At 35.2% G+C, this 15872-nt stretch overlaps 1 pseudogene; it reads left to right on the forward strand.

The window, feature by feature from the left end:
• The first annotated feature begins 11996 nt into the window (after nt 1-11996).
• Nucleotides 11997-12785, forward strand: LOC133042439 (heterogeneous nuclear ribonucleoprotein A1-like; annotated as a pseudogene).
• The last annotated feature ends 3087 nt before the right edge of the window (nt 12786-15872 follow it).

Genomic DNA, 15872 nt, shown 5'->3' on the forward strand with positions numbered 1-15872 from the left:
ATGAAAATTAAACATAAATTTAAACTAAGAGGGTTTCTTTCTTTTTTTTTTGTCTATACGCACAGGAACAATCAGCTCACTACCTCCCCTATTTCTACCCCAAAACTTCAGTGGAAAAGTGTCTGCAGAATACTTCCCTTGAACTTCTGACATGCACCCCTACAGGAAAGCAAGCCACTTCTGTATAGTGGGGGTCTTTTGTTCTTAGTTTTGAAACAATGACACCTTTAGTGGTCATTTCAAAGTTGTGGCTAATTTCTGTCATATGAAAAGATCCATGGTCAGGAAATTCATCAGAGCTTCAAAAACAAATTCTTAATCACATATTGTTTCTTCATTTATTATACTTAGACTCAAATCAGATATTTTAATAGTGAATCTCATAGTGCTGAATAGGGGTAAATTTTAATAAAACTGTGTTATTTCAGTGTAACTCTGAACACTGATACCAAAGCAGATATAATCAGTTTCTGCTATCACAAAGGATTTGTGCATTCCACTCCAATTAGATATGGCAGTTTGGTTGAGAAAACATGTGAGTGTATAGTGAATTATGCCTTAGGAGGTGGCTGGGTAGAGGTGATGTTGAGCTTGTTCTGGCCTTTGGTGTTAAGACAGTTCCCTTCCCATTCAGACCCTCTTTACATATCCTTTTGGATCCAAATGTGCCTATGAAGACTTGTGTTTTTTTTTTTTTTTTTTCTTTTGTTCGTTTTCACAAAGATGCCTGGAAAACAATGAAGTACAGAAAACAGTTTATGGTTGTGGGGATGCCTGAGAGGCACTCTACTCAGAAATAAACAGCAAGATTTTGGTTTCAGACAGCTATACAAACTTGGGGAAAGTACTCCATTTCTCTGAACCTCAGTTTCATATCAAAATAGAGGTAATTGTATCATAGGCATGTGGTGATATTTGAATTAAAGGCAAACTGTTTGTAATGACAAATGATTGGAAACAACACAAAGGTAAGTTCATGGGGGATGGCTGAGTCAACCATGGTGTGTGCCTTTAATGAAACACTGCAGAACTGTAACTAAAAGAAGCTCTCCGAGTGAATATGAGTTTAACTCCTTGCCAAATTGGAAACAACCACACACAAAGAAAAGGATTTCTAATGGCTTTAAAACTCTGCATACATTTACTGGTATATATTCTAAGGACAAAAGCAACTATGAAAAATATTAAACTTCAGTCAATAATTTTACTCAGTATTAATAATATTGGTACAGTTATTTTGAATTTATTTCTGTTAATGTTGTAGGATAGAGCAAGAATGAATACTAAAGTTAGTAGGAAACAAATTTTAAGTGTAAGAGAAAAGAAGTATAAGAATCAAAAAAATGAGGTAACACTCTGAAATGTTACATTTGGATGCGAAATATCTGTATGAACTCATGATGTTAGAATATTTGTTTTTTTCTAGCTTTGTCCACTGAGAAAGCCTAAAACCACTGATAACCCAGTGAAACTATTTATTTCAGATCGGGACTTGAACCCATGTTCTGGGACTTGAACCCACGTGGCTGGGGACTCAAACCCACATAACCAGGACATGAACCTGGCTGAAATCCTGCTTAGGACTTGAACCCATGTGGCTGGAACTCAAACCCAGCCAGAACCCATGGTACCTGGTTTTAGGACCTAATGAAACTCAGATTTTTGATATCTTATCACAGAAAGAATTCAGTGAGAAAAGTAATAGGTGAGAAGTGGATTTATTCAGATTCAGAGAGATGCACACTTCACAGACAGAATGAGGGCCATTGCAGAGGACAAAGGCAGTGGCCTCATGGTGTGGTGTGGTTAGCTTTTATGGGTTGGGTAACTTCATAGGCTAATGAGTGGGAAGATTATTCCAACTATTTTGGGGAATAGATGGAGATTTCCAAGAATTTGGCCATCGTCCACTTTTTGGTCTTTTGACAGTGTCTTGGAACTGTCACGGTGCCTCTGGGTGTGTCATTTCACTTGTTGATCAAGAATCAAGGCTTAGTCAAAGGTGATTTGTCTGCCATCTTAGATCCATTTGATTCTAATCGGTTTATGTTGTGTCCTCTGGGTTATGTCATTCTTTCAAAAGTTGAGCCCTGCCCCTTGCCCTCCTGTTTCACCAGGAGCAAAGAATCTCTTGCTATCCAAACTGTGATTTCTTTTCATAGAAAAATATTCTTGGAAAAATAGCTGCTCCAGGTTTGGGATATTTTGTGCCAGAAAGTAAACAAGTAATCCAAAAAATTATATCAAAAGGTTATGGGAACCAGTTTGAAAGGACTCTAACTTACCAAATTTGATCATTATACATAAAGCAATTAATTGAAAGTCACTGAATATATAAAAATCATGAATTAATATTGATATTTATCAGCAACTATAAAGCAGACACTGAACTCTCATTTGCCACCATTGACAAGTACTATTAAATGAACTTCTTACTTTGGAAGTTTGCAATTAAAAAGAGAGAATTAAGTATTTATCCTACCTTTCTCCTAGGACTATAATTAGGAGTAAGCAAATAGCTTATGTTGAAGTTCTCTCAAGTACTTCATAAAAGAATGCACATGAAAATGCAGAAGGAATGATGCAATGTAAAAAATAATTTTTAGCCTCTAACATAATATTTGACTCAAGCAAGCATTATCACTCGATGCTAAACCATTAGGCAAAAAACTTCTTATGAGGCCAAAGTACCACCCTGTTGATGTCTTTCTAACCACAAAGGGAAAAACTTATCTTGATAATAGAGAGATCCATGTGTCACCGTCTTAACGGAGCTATCAAACTTGCAGCACTAGGGGGAGAAATAAATATAATGGGCCTCCTGATGTGATATAATATGAAATACACAGCATCTCTGAGAAAATATTCTTGCCAAACATATTCAGCTTGAATTCACTACAGAAAATATTATAGAGCTCAGAAGAACCAGTAAAATGATATCACAGGAAACAGCTGAACATATCTGTACTGTGGGGCATTCATCAGCCTGATGCCTGATGATATCTAGCCTGATGCCAACTTTGTGATGGTTAAATAGGTCAAAGGGACCAGAGTCTTCACGATCAAGGTACTACTGTGAAAGTGTTCTCATTTGAATTTTCAGGCTTATGGATCTTGGGCTTATCTCCTAGGACATGATGGTATATTACAAGCATGGGTTGCCCATGATCAAAGAACCTAAATACCCCCAAAATGAGCTGACCACTAAGGATTTCATTTTTCTTTTTTAAATAATAGAGATCAGTATAAACTGAATTTGCCAGCAAACCTTATTTTTTCTTTTCAATAGTGCTATTTCGGTTAATGTGTTAATAACTTAGAAATGGTTACAAAAGGACAGTTATTTTGTCAAAACATTCTTAAACATACCACAAATATCTGTTGAATTCATATATTAAGACATTAAAAATGTAAAATATTTAGTGAATATTTTATGTTTATAACTCTGTAAACACTGAGTTATGTTGTCATAATTACAATAAAGTAAATAGAATACAATAGAATAAGGTTAAGCTTTGTCTCCATATTCTTTGCTTAAGATTTAGGTTCTTTTATAATAATATGTAATATAACTATAAGTAGTTAAATTTTTATATTTATTATAAATTTTATATGTGCATTATTATTTCCAGTGGGTTTTAAGTTCATATAGCTTTATGCTTTTTCAGATGGGCATATTTCCACTAACCCCTTAAAAGTTTAGAATTCAATCTTCTGAGTTGTTGAAGTATCAAAAACTTTTGCTCTGTATGTCTGTGTCTAAAAGACATTTTCTTAATTTAAAAATTTATTCTTAAATGAAGCAAAATCTCTGAGCACCAAAAATGGCAATTATAAATAAATGTCTAAGGATGGATGTTTAAACAATCAATGATAGTTTTAAATGAAGCCTAACTAATAGGAATCATTATGATTTCAAATAAGTTGAGTATAAAAGGAGACAGAACAATAAATGAGATCTCATTTAATAAATGTATAGTGATAACACTACTATCACAAACATAAAGTCAACTTTATGCAGATCAAGCCTGAAGCTAATTTATATTTCATGCCTTTTCTTAACTGATAGCCAATGAGAATTATTCATGTTTTTTCACAGTATTATATCAAACTCTCCTAATAAAACGCTGCTTTGTTTTACATGTGAGTTGCACCATTTCATAAAATTTTCAGCAGTCTTTGACTTGCTAAATAAAGTGGTCACTCAAATCTCATTTTCTGTCTGAGTGCAGAAAGCTGAATGGACACTGAATTAATCCTGCATATTATCTCTGCTTGATTAGGTCTCCAAGAGATCTTTGTCCTGTCACCTTTAATGGACTCTGTCTAATGGACTCATTAGTGAATTTCTTATCATTTTTAGGAGAAAGATGCAATCTTACAAAGCTGTCCTTCATGCATTTGGAAATTATTATAATTTATGCCTTAAACACTTATTCAGAAATTAAGAATGAAGAGATTCTACTTTATTTGGGCCTCATAATATTGTAACAATGACATGCTGATTACAATGAGGGGGTCTAAGAATACTATTTCACGCTGATTACTCATGTTATATTCAAAACTAATAGTTAAAGCACACAACACTCTTTAATTCAACAGCTTTATATTACACCATAGTCAGAAAATTTGCAGCTGGGAAAATGGAGGTTTTCTTGGCTACAGTTATCTATAAGTGCAGAAAAACTAATAATAAATGACTTACTGATATCATGCAGATCTCTCTAAATTCATGCTATGCGGATTTACATTTTAATATTACTTTGCATTACAGTCCAATAATGAATACTCATGTTTATTATCTTACACTACACTCTTTCTTTTCTGTCTCTTTTCTTGGATTCTCATGTTATTTTGGTTAATGAAATTCATGATGGTAGAGAAAATGGATATTAGACAAATATTTAATTCTGAGAAATATTTTTATATTTTACTATTTTTATTGTGATTGTATTCTTATACCCTTAATTAATTTGTTAAAACTTGCCATTCATAGGCCTATCACTTGAGAAAATTTGTTGAAGTTTAATTATGGGGCTTTCTTTGAACTCTAACATTTTAATTATTGTTCTTTTTATTTATTACATATAAGAAGAAAAGGTCAATATTGATACTCTTGAAGACTCTAACACATTTTTTTTCTTTGCTTGAAACCATTTCTTTGATTTTATTTTGATAATTGCCTGATCCCAGTGTCTGATGAGGAAAGCTAGGGGAAGTGGAGAACCAGCAGGTAACTGCTAAGTAACCTAACTGCTAAGGTGTGTGTGTGTGTGTGTGTGTGTGTGTGTGTGTGTGTGTGTGTGTGTGTGGCAGGGGTGGGGCGGGAAGAGGACAGCATAAAGTTCTTTTCCAGAGATGATGGTCAATAGAATCAGAGGGCATATGCTAAAGTCAAGTTCTGGAGGGAGATCAGTATGGAGGTTGTTATCTGTCCAGGAAAAGTTGTCTATGCTTAAGGCAGTCTGGAGAAAGAGCTAGGGAATGTCTGGGGTTTCCTGGCCCTGAAACAATTATCTGTGGTGGACAATTAGAAAAATTCCAGATGCAAAAAGCAAAGCCAATGGTTTTTATTTTTTGGTTTGTTTTAATATTTTTAGCACACCAATTACTGAACAAGCTTTCTAAAAGGGATTTAATAAGACTGTTGTCTTTGGAATAGTCCTTCAACAACTTGTTCTTATAACCTTTCTGCACATTACAGAATTTTTAAATTTTTCACTGTACACAAAAGATATTTAATGCTTTCATTTTTTGAGTCTTGAACACAGTGTTTTCTTTACCTAGACTGTTAGTTCCCTTCTTATTTGTCTGACAAACTCTAATTCTTCCTTCATGATGCAATTCAAATGTCACCTGTTCTGTGATGCTTTCTTTAAGACAACCCTACACACCTCTCTGCCCAGATCTACTAGTTGTTCTGTGTTTAGTATTCTCTTAAGGTACTTCTTTCTTAAAATGTGTCACTTATTATCATTTGGAGAAGTCACTGGGGTTAACTAAGGCTCAGTCTCTCATGATAACCAGCATAGTTAACAATAGTTAACGAAGCTAACTATGTCATAAATTTTAGTACAATTTTTGAACAGCTGAAAGGTCTATAGCACTCAATGTTTATGTAGTGCATAGTGTAGTGAGTGTTAATGTGAAGAGGAAAAGGAACAAACCACCATCTGGTTGGTGTAAATGTCTGTGATGAGAGGTCAGTCAGTGGAAGGCTGTGTCTGAAAATGAGAAGGAATAAAAATAGTGGACATTAGGACTACTGAGAAGCAGAGCTGATGGAGATAAGAGAGTGAGAGATATAGATAGAAAAAAAAAAAGTTTGAAGAAATAATGCCCCCAAATTTGATTAAAAGTATAAACAGATTGAGGAAATTTATCAGACATGAAACAAAAAGAAATATGAAAAAAACTACATTGACACTTCAAAATCAAATTGCTTAACACCAGTGACAAATAGAAAACCTAAAAAGGAGCCAGAGGGAAAACAGACCACTTCATATAGAAAGAAACAAAGTCAAAGATGACAGCAGATTTTTCCTGTGAAAGAATGTAGGTTAGAAGATAGTGGTGCAACATCATTAAAATAATGGAAGAAAAGAGACTCTGTCAATTTAGAATTTTTCACCCAGTAAAAATCTGTTTCAAAAATGAAGGTAACAATTCCTAAGAGAAATAACATATGTCAACACAAAGACATGTACACAAATGTTCATAGACAAATTCTTTGTCATTACCAGAAACAACCGAAATGGTCAACAATTAGTGAAAGGAAGAATGAAATGTGGTATATATATTTAATGAAGTAATATTTAGCAATAAAAAGGTATAAACTACTTACACTTACTACAATATGGATGAACCACAGAAACATTATGTTACGTAAGGCAAGGCAGATGCAAAAGACTATGTTTTAGAATCCCATTCTAGCATTCTGAAATGCTTAGAAAGCACAAATCTATAGGCAGAAAACAAATTAGTGATTGCCTGAAGCTGAAAAAAGCAGAGATTAACTGTGAAAATGAATACAGAATTTTTTGATGATGTAAACATTCAAAACCACTTGGAATGCTTGTACAATTTTACAAATTTACTGAATTACAAATATATTGAATTTTACATTTATAAAGGGTGAACTTTATATATGTAAATTACACCTCAATAAATCTTTAAAAAATGAAGGTGGAATAAAGACCTTTTTAGACATACAGAAGCTGAAAGAATTCAATGACAGACATTCTCTTCAAGAAATGTTGATGGAAATCCTTTAAGCACAAGAAAAACATAATCAGTCAGAAAGATGGATCTATACGAAGAAACACTTTAGGAGATAATCTACAGTTCAAAACCAAAATAACAATAATACAGTTACTGTAATATTTATAGATTATGTAAAAGTGAAACATATGACAATACCACAAAAAACAGGGAAGGTATATTGCTTTATTGTTCTTATACCAAAATGTAAAGTTAATATCACATGACAGTAGATTTTAATAAAGTAAAAATGTATTATAAATCTTGATGCAATCATTAATGTTAACATAAAAACTCTAGCTAATAAACTAACAAAAGAGATAAGATGGAATTATAAAAATTACTTGATCCAAAGAAAGGAAAATAAAGGGGAAAAGGGAACAAAGATGGGACAAATGAAAGACAAATATCAAGATGACCAATCTAAACACAGTAATATTAGTAATAAAATTGATTGTAAATAGTCTAAATATTCCAGTAATAAAGGTGAATGCAATGTTGAATAAAACTTAATATCTAATGATATGCTGCTTATAAAAATAAACTTTAGTATAAAGACATAAATAGGTTAAAATTTAAAAAATTAAAAAAAGACACGTCATTTTAACATGAAGCAAAGAAACCCAGGCTGGTTATTTTACTAAAGACACGTCATTTTAACATGAAGCAAAGAAACCCAGGCTGGTTATTTTACTATCAGATAAAATAGATTTTAAAACAAATATATTGTGAGAGATAAAAAGTATCTTGAAGATTATACAAGAACCAAATCATTAAGAGCAAAGGGTGATCTTAAATATTATACATCTAATAATAGATCTTCAAAATACTTGGTATAAAAATTGTAAGGAGAAATAGACAAGTTTACATTTGTAGTTGGAGATTTCAAAATTTAATATCAATAGCTGATCAAACGAATAGCAAATCAGTAAGAATATCAAACACTATCAATCAACTTGACCTAATTTATAAGACACTGAACCCAGGAACAACAGAATATACATTGTTTTCAAGCACCCTTAGAACATTTACAAAGACAGATGAAATTCTGGGTCATAAAACAAGTCTCAAAAAATTTAAGAAGATTAGATCATACAAAGAATGTTATTTAATAACAGGTAATAATAATAAAAAATTAAATAATAATAAATAGAAATCTATAGCAGATATTTTGCAATGCAATTTATAAATATTTGGAACATTATTGTACACTTTTAAATAAAACCTGTGAGTCAAAGAGGATTTCAAAAAGGAAATGAGAAAGTATTTAGAATAGAATGAAAATTAAAATATAACATTGGAGAAGGAACTGGCAACCCATTCCAGTATTCTTGCCTGGAAAATCCCATTGACAGAGGAGCTTGGTGGGCTACAGTCCATGAGGTTGCCAGAGTCAGACATGACTTAGTGACTAAACCATCACCACAACCAAAAATATACCAAAATTTATGGGATGCCAAGTGTGTTAGAATAACAGTCCCCCTCCCCCCCGCCCCCCGCCAACCAAATATGCACATGTCCTTGTCCCCAGAACCTGTGAATATGTTACTTTTCATGGCAAAAAGGACTTTTGCTGATGGGACTAACTTAAGGATCTTGATATTGGTTTGCAAATATTTCTCATAAAGGGACATGAAAAGATGTTCAACATCATTGTTGTTTGTTTGTTTAGTCACCAAGTCATGCCTGACTCTTGCAACCCAATAGACTGTAGCCCACCAGGCTTCTCTGTCCATGGAATTTCCCAGGCAAGAATACTGGAGTGTGTTGCCATTTCCTTCTCCAGGGGATCATCCGATCCAGGGATTGAATCCACGTCTGTCACATTGACAGGTCGATTCTTTACCACTGAGTCACAGGGAAGCCCATCATCAGTAGTCACTAAGAAATGTGAATAAAACCACAGTGATATATCACTGCACATTTACTGGAATGCCTTAAATGAAAAAATATTGATTATACCAGGTGTTGGTGAGAATGGAATAACTAGCATTCTAGTACCTTGGGTGAGAACACTTTGGAAAACAATTTAGCAATTTCTTAAAGAGTTACATATACACTCAGCTATGTTCCAGCCATTCAACACCTAGGTATTGATGTTCACTTTTGAGAAATGTAAACATATGAACAAAGTTTTAGACTTAATGTTCATAGAAGCTTTATTTGTAATAGCCAAAAATTGGGTAAAAATAACCCTAAATGCTTTCTAATTGGTAAATTTGTAAACTACAGTCCCCACAATGGACTACTATTCAGCAATAAAGAAGATTGAATTATGATAGACTCAGTAGCATAAATAAATCTCAAAATGATTATGCTGGGTGATATTAGCCAGGTGAAAATGTACATTAATTTTTTTTCTTTTTTTTTGTACTACATTAATTTTTAAATACAAAATTCTAGAAAATGTAACTAACTCACAGAAAACAGGTCAGTGATTTCCTGGATACAGATTAGAGATGGCAATGTGTGAGGGAGGAATTACCCAGGGGCAAAATTAAACTTTTGTTGGGGATGAATATCTTTGTTATCTTGATTGTGATGATTATTTTACGGTTGTATACATATGTCAAAACTTAACAAATTATATACTTCAAACATACTCAGTTTATTGTATCTTAATTATATGTCCATAAAGCTACCAATGAAACACACATACAGTAATATACAGCTAAACATATACCCACTAAATTAACTATAATAAAAAATCATTGAAAATACTAAATCTTGGAGAAGATGTACAGAAACTGGATCCCTCATACATTGCTTGTGGTAATGCAAAATGGTTCAGTTGTTTTGGAAAACAATGCTAAACTTATGATTGTCATTTGACCTAGTAATGTCATTCCTTGGTATATATCCTGGAGAAAAATAACATGTTCATGAGAACTGTAATGCAAGTGTTCATAGGAACTTCATTCATAATGAACAAAAAATGAAAACAGTCCAGGGTCAACCAATTGGTGAAGAAATAAACACAATGTGGCATATTCATATGACCAAATACTATCCAAAAAAAAAAAAAAAAAAGACTATTCCATGCAAAATCATGAATGAACCTAAAGAACACACAAAGTGAAGGAATTCAGACACAAAATATTATATAGTGTACTATTCAATTTATACAAACTTTCTAGAAAATGCAAAGATCAGTGTTTGCTTGGGACTAGGGGAAGGAAAAGGAATTGACAAAAAGGGACAGAATAGAATTTGGGGAATGGTAGAAAGTTTCTAAATCTGGGATGTGGTGATAGATAAATTTGGGATTCCCTGGTGGCTCAGTGTTAAAGAATTTACCTCATTGCAGAAGGCAAAGTTCAATCCCTGGGTTGGGAAGATCCCTTGGAGAAGGGCATGGTAACTCACTCCAGTATTCTTGATTGGAGAATTCCATGGACAGAGGAGTTTGGCGGGCTACAGTTCATGGGGTCACAATAAGTAGGACATGACTGCAGTGACTGAGCATGCATGCATATAAATTTACTAAAAATCATTCTGCATATTTAAATGGGTGAATTTTATAGTATGTCATGTATGCCTCAATGAAAGTGTTAAAAATGCAAAAAAAAAAACAAAAACCAAAAAACATGAAGTACCTACCAAGTGTCACATATCGTGGGATACGAAAGATAACGTGTTACATGTGATAATTGAGACTATCAAAAGTTGGGTGAATGTTAGCTAAATCTCTCTCCTTTCTTCCCTGTGACTGGTGTATCTGAAGTCACCTAGCTGACACTGTCTGAGGTTTGGCGGCCACTGCCTTGGAACAAGGCTCTGTGCTCTTCCCTGTCCTTAGCTCATTCAGTAAAGAGGAGTCGTCTTTTTTTTCTGTTAGAGGTATTTCTTTTTCTAACTCCAAAACCGAAGTGGTGATGCCATTATTCTTCTTGCATCAGGGTCGGGTGGATTTAATAGATAACAGTTGTAAAGTCCTTGGAGGTATTCAGGGAAAAGAGCTTGACACAGTCTATACAGGTTTAATGACTAAAATGTCCTGTTTGCTACTTCCCAACTGTCACCTCTTCCCCGTATTCATTACTTTTGTCTACTCGAAATACAATTGCTCACATCAATGAGCTGGTGAGTAAACTCACAAACATCAAGTCTGCCAATAAAACTGAAGTCAAGTTCAATTTCTTTTGGGGGAGAAATAATGAAGTTAGCACCATATTCCTGCTTGTTTCTTTAATGTAATTAGAGAGGATGTTTTCCTCAAACATTTTATTCTCTGAGAAGTTCTGCTTCTTCCAAGCACTTTAAAGAGCTTGATTTTGGATGCTGTGAAACATTACAAAAGTGCACTGTGCATTATCATTATATGTTGAAAAATGCTGATTTAAAAACTGGCTGATTTAAAAACTGGTGGCTCAGATGGTAAAGAATCTGCCTGAAATGCAGGAGGCCAAGGTTTGATCCCTGGGTTGAAAAGTTCCGCTGGGGAAGGGAATGGCAACCCATTCGAGTATTCTTGCCTGGAAAGCCGGACATGACTAAGCGACTAACACTTTTTTTCTCTCAGAGATACATTCGTTAGGTTACTCCTTTCTAGCCATGGATGCAGCTGAGTCAGCACTGTTGAAGTCTCCCTGGCTCCGCTGCCATCATGTCTAAGTCAGTCTCCCAAGGAACCTAAACAGCTGCAGAAGCTCTTCTCAGAGAAGCGGGCTTCGACACAACCAACGAGAGCCTGAGGAGCCATTTTGAGTAATGGGGAACACTCACAGACTGTGGTAATGAGGCATCCAAACACCAAGCATTCCAGAAGCTTCCAGTTTGTCACATATGCCAAAATGTAAGGCCACACAAGGTGGATGAAAGAGTTGTGGAACCCAAGAGAGCCGTCTCAAAAAGAAGGTTCTCAAAGATCTGGTACCCACATAACTGTGTAAAAGATTTTTGTTGGTGGCATTAAAGAAGACACTGAAGGACTTCACTTGAGAGATTATTTTGAATCGTATGGGACAATTGAAGTGATTGAAATCATGACTGACCGAGGCAGTGGCAAAAAGCAAGGCTTTGCTTTTATAACCTTTGATGACCATAACTCTATAGACAAGATTGTCATTCAGAAATACCACACTGTGAAGGGCCACAAATGGGAAGTTAGAAAAGCCCTCTGTAAGCAAGAGATGGCTAGTGCTTCATCCAGCCCAAGAGGTGAAAGTGGTTCTGGAAACTTTGGTGGTGGTCGTGGAGATGGTTTTGGTGGAAATGACAACTTTGGTCATGGAGGAAACTTCAGTGATTGAAGTGGGTTTGGTGGAAACTGTGGGGGGGTGGATATGGTGGCAGTGGGGATGGCTATAATGGATTTGGTAATAATGGAAGCAATTTTGGACAATGATTTTGGCAGTTACAACAATCAATCTTCAAATTTTGGTTCCGTGAAAGGAGGAAACTTTGGAGGCAGAAGTTCTGACCCCTATGGTAGTGGAGGCCAATACTTTGCCAAACCATGAAACCAAGGTGGCTATGATGGTTCCAGCAGCAACAGTAGCTATCACAGTTGCAGAAAGTTTTAATTACTGCCAGGAAACAAAACCTAGCAGGAGAGGAGAGCCAGAGAAGTGACAGGCAAACTACAGGTTACAACAGATTTGTGAACTCAGCCAAGCACAGTGGTGGCAGGGTCTAACTACTATAAAGAAGACACGTTTTAGACAACTCTCATGTGTATGGGCAAAAACTCCAGAACTACTGTACTTGTGACTAACTGTATCAGTTCAGTTCAGTTCAGTCGCTCAGTCGTGTCCTACTTTTTGTGACCCCATGAACCGCAGCATGCCAGGCCTCTCTGTCCATCACCAACTCCTGGAGTTTACTCAAACTCATGTCCATCGAGTTGATGATGCCATCCAACCATCTCAACCTCTGTCAACCCCTTCTCCTGCCCTCAATCTTTCTCAGCATCAGGGTCTTTTCAAATGAGTCAGCTCTTCGCATCAGGTGGCCAAAGTATTGGAGTTTCAGCTTCAGCATCAGTCCTTCCAATGAACACCCAGGACTGATCTCCTTTAGGATGGACTGGTTGGATCTCCTTACAGTCCAAGGGACTCTCAAGAGTCTTCTCCAACACCATAGTTCAAAAGCATCAATTCTTCGGTGCTCAGCTTTCTTCACAGTCCAACTCTCACATCCATACATAACCACTGGAAAAACCATAGCCTTGACTACACAGACCTTTGTTGGCAAAGTAATGTCTCTGCTTTCTAATATGCTGTCTAGGTTGGTCATAACTTTCCTTTCAAGGAGTAAGCCTCTTTTAATTTCATGGCTGCAATCACCATCTGCAGTGATTTTGAAGCCCCCAAAAATAAAATCTGCCATTGTTTCCATTGTTTCCCCATCTATTTGCCATGAAGTGATGGGACCAGATGCCATGATCTTAGTTTTCTGAATGTTGAGTTTTAAGCCAACCTTTTCACTCTCCTTTTTCACTTTCATAAAGAGACTCTTTAGTTCATCTGCATATCTGAGGTTATTGATATTTTTCCAGGCAATCTTGATTAATAGGTTTATTTTAGTTTCTGTTCTGTGGCAAGTACAAAGCATTCTAACAAAGGGTTTTAATGTAGTTTTTTTTTTTTTTTTTTGCACCCATGCTGTTGATTGCTAAATGTAATAGTCTGATCATGACGCTGAATAAATGTATCTTTTTTTTTTTAACGTGCTGTGTAGTCTACTCTTGAAGCCATTTTTCGTAAACTACCCCAAAAGTGTGAAGTTAGAATTCCTTCAGGGTAATGCCAGGTTCTAATTGAAATTTATTTACAACCTGCTTTGGTGGAGAAGCTGTTGTCTTCAGAACTTTGGTGTAGTTGAACTGACAGTTACTGTATTGTGACCTGGAGTTCACTGTTGAAAGTGTCACAGATGCATTGGGTTTTATTTTTATTTTTTTTGGTTATTAATGATTGTTTGCACATGCTGTGCATCATATATAAATTGGATTATGGTACCAGATAAAGTTATAGATGGGAATGAGGCTTGTGTATAATCCATTATCTTGTGTAGTCAATAAAATATTTAATACCCCCCTAAAAAACTAGTTAATCTAATGCATTAGGGTGATTATCAAAATGGCTTAAATAATTTCTCTTGGATAAATATCCAGAAATGGAAGGGTTGAGACATAAGGTAGGTACACATCTAACTTTGTAAGAAACTGCCAAACAATTTTCCAGTGTGAGTGTGCCATTTTTATACCCCCACCAGGTGTGCATGAGACTTCTGGTTATTAGAGCAAATGACACGGGAACTTTAAATGGTCAAATAATATAAATGGAGATGTACACATACATACACACACATAACAGGTAGAATGACTTAAAAATTCAGCTGTTTATATAATGTTATATATTATGTACTTGAGTCACTAAGCTCTTGAGTCATTCTATGCATTTTTAGAATGACTTAAAAATTCAACTGCTTATATAATGTTATATATTATGTACCTCAGTCATTATAAATATTTAATATTTATTTAAATATGAAATAAAATATTTAATACACCCATTTTGGGGTTATTAAATATTTTATTGATTACACATGATAATGGATAATACACAAGTTTCATTCCCTTAGCTACTTGGAGCAAGGAATCTGGTTGTCAGTTAGGTGACTCAAGTAATAGTATATAGGAGAGGTAATGAGAACTTGAACAAAGAAAGCTGAGTTAGGAGTGATCAGGGAGAAAGAAATAGGATAATGTAGACATAAACTGGGCTTCCCAAGTGGTGCTCGTGGTAAAGAACCCACCTGCCAATGCAGGAGACATAGACACAGGTTTGATCTCTGGGTCAGGAAGATTCCCTGGAGAAGAATATGCCAACCCGCTCCAGTATTTTTGCCTGAAGAAACCTGAAGGACAGAGGAGCCTGGCAGGCTACAGTCCATACAGTTGCAAAGAGTTGGACATGACTGAAGTGACTTAGCACCCATGCAGACATAAACTACAGGATGGAATTAATTTGATATGGGGATCAAGGAAGAAGAAAGAATTAACAGTGATTTGAGATTTGGGGCTAGCTATAGTACCTGGAAAAGGTATTTACAATGCAAAGAGATGTTAAGAGGAGATAATTGTGGGGGGATGGGAGGCAAGGGGAAGCACATGTGTATTGTTCAGATATGTTATTTTAACAAGCATTGCTAGATAGCAGGTCTGGAATTAGAAGAGAATTCAAGATTAGAATGTAGATTTAGGGAGTGACGTCTGATAGCATTATAGTTGAAGAGGTGAGTAATTGTTGAGATGACATAGGAAAAAATGTGATTGCTAAACTCTAGGACAGTACATTAAACAGCTTTTATATTTATAAAACTGGAGGAAAATGGACCACAGCAAGAGTCAGAAGAGAAAAAACAAATGAAAGAAAATTAAGATTGTGGGCTCCTTGGGAAGCTAAGGATGGAGAGAAACCAATCAATTGGATGCTTTGGAAATCTATTTTAAATAAGTTTTGCAAAGTGTTTTGAGGGAAAACCATGCAATTCATGAATTTCATGTTCAGAAAGATTTTTAAAAAGTTGTATTCAAAGAAACTGATTATCTCTAGGTGAGCTGGGAAAATGGCCACTGAGTTTAGGTAACGAGTTCTCAGCATCGA

Source organism: Dama dama, chromosome 3 (genome assembly GCF_033118175.1).
Source record: "Dama dama isolate Ldn47 chromosome 3, ASM3311817v1, whole genome shotgun sequence".
In the NCBI taxonomy this organism is placed as follows: domain Eukaryota; kingdom Metazoa; phylum Chordata; class Mammalia; order Artiodactyla; family Cervidae; genus Dama; species Dama dama.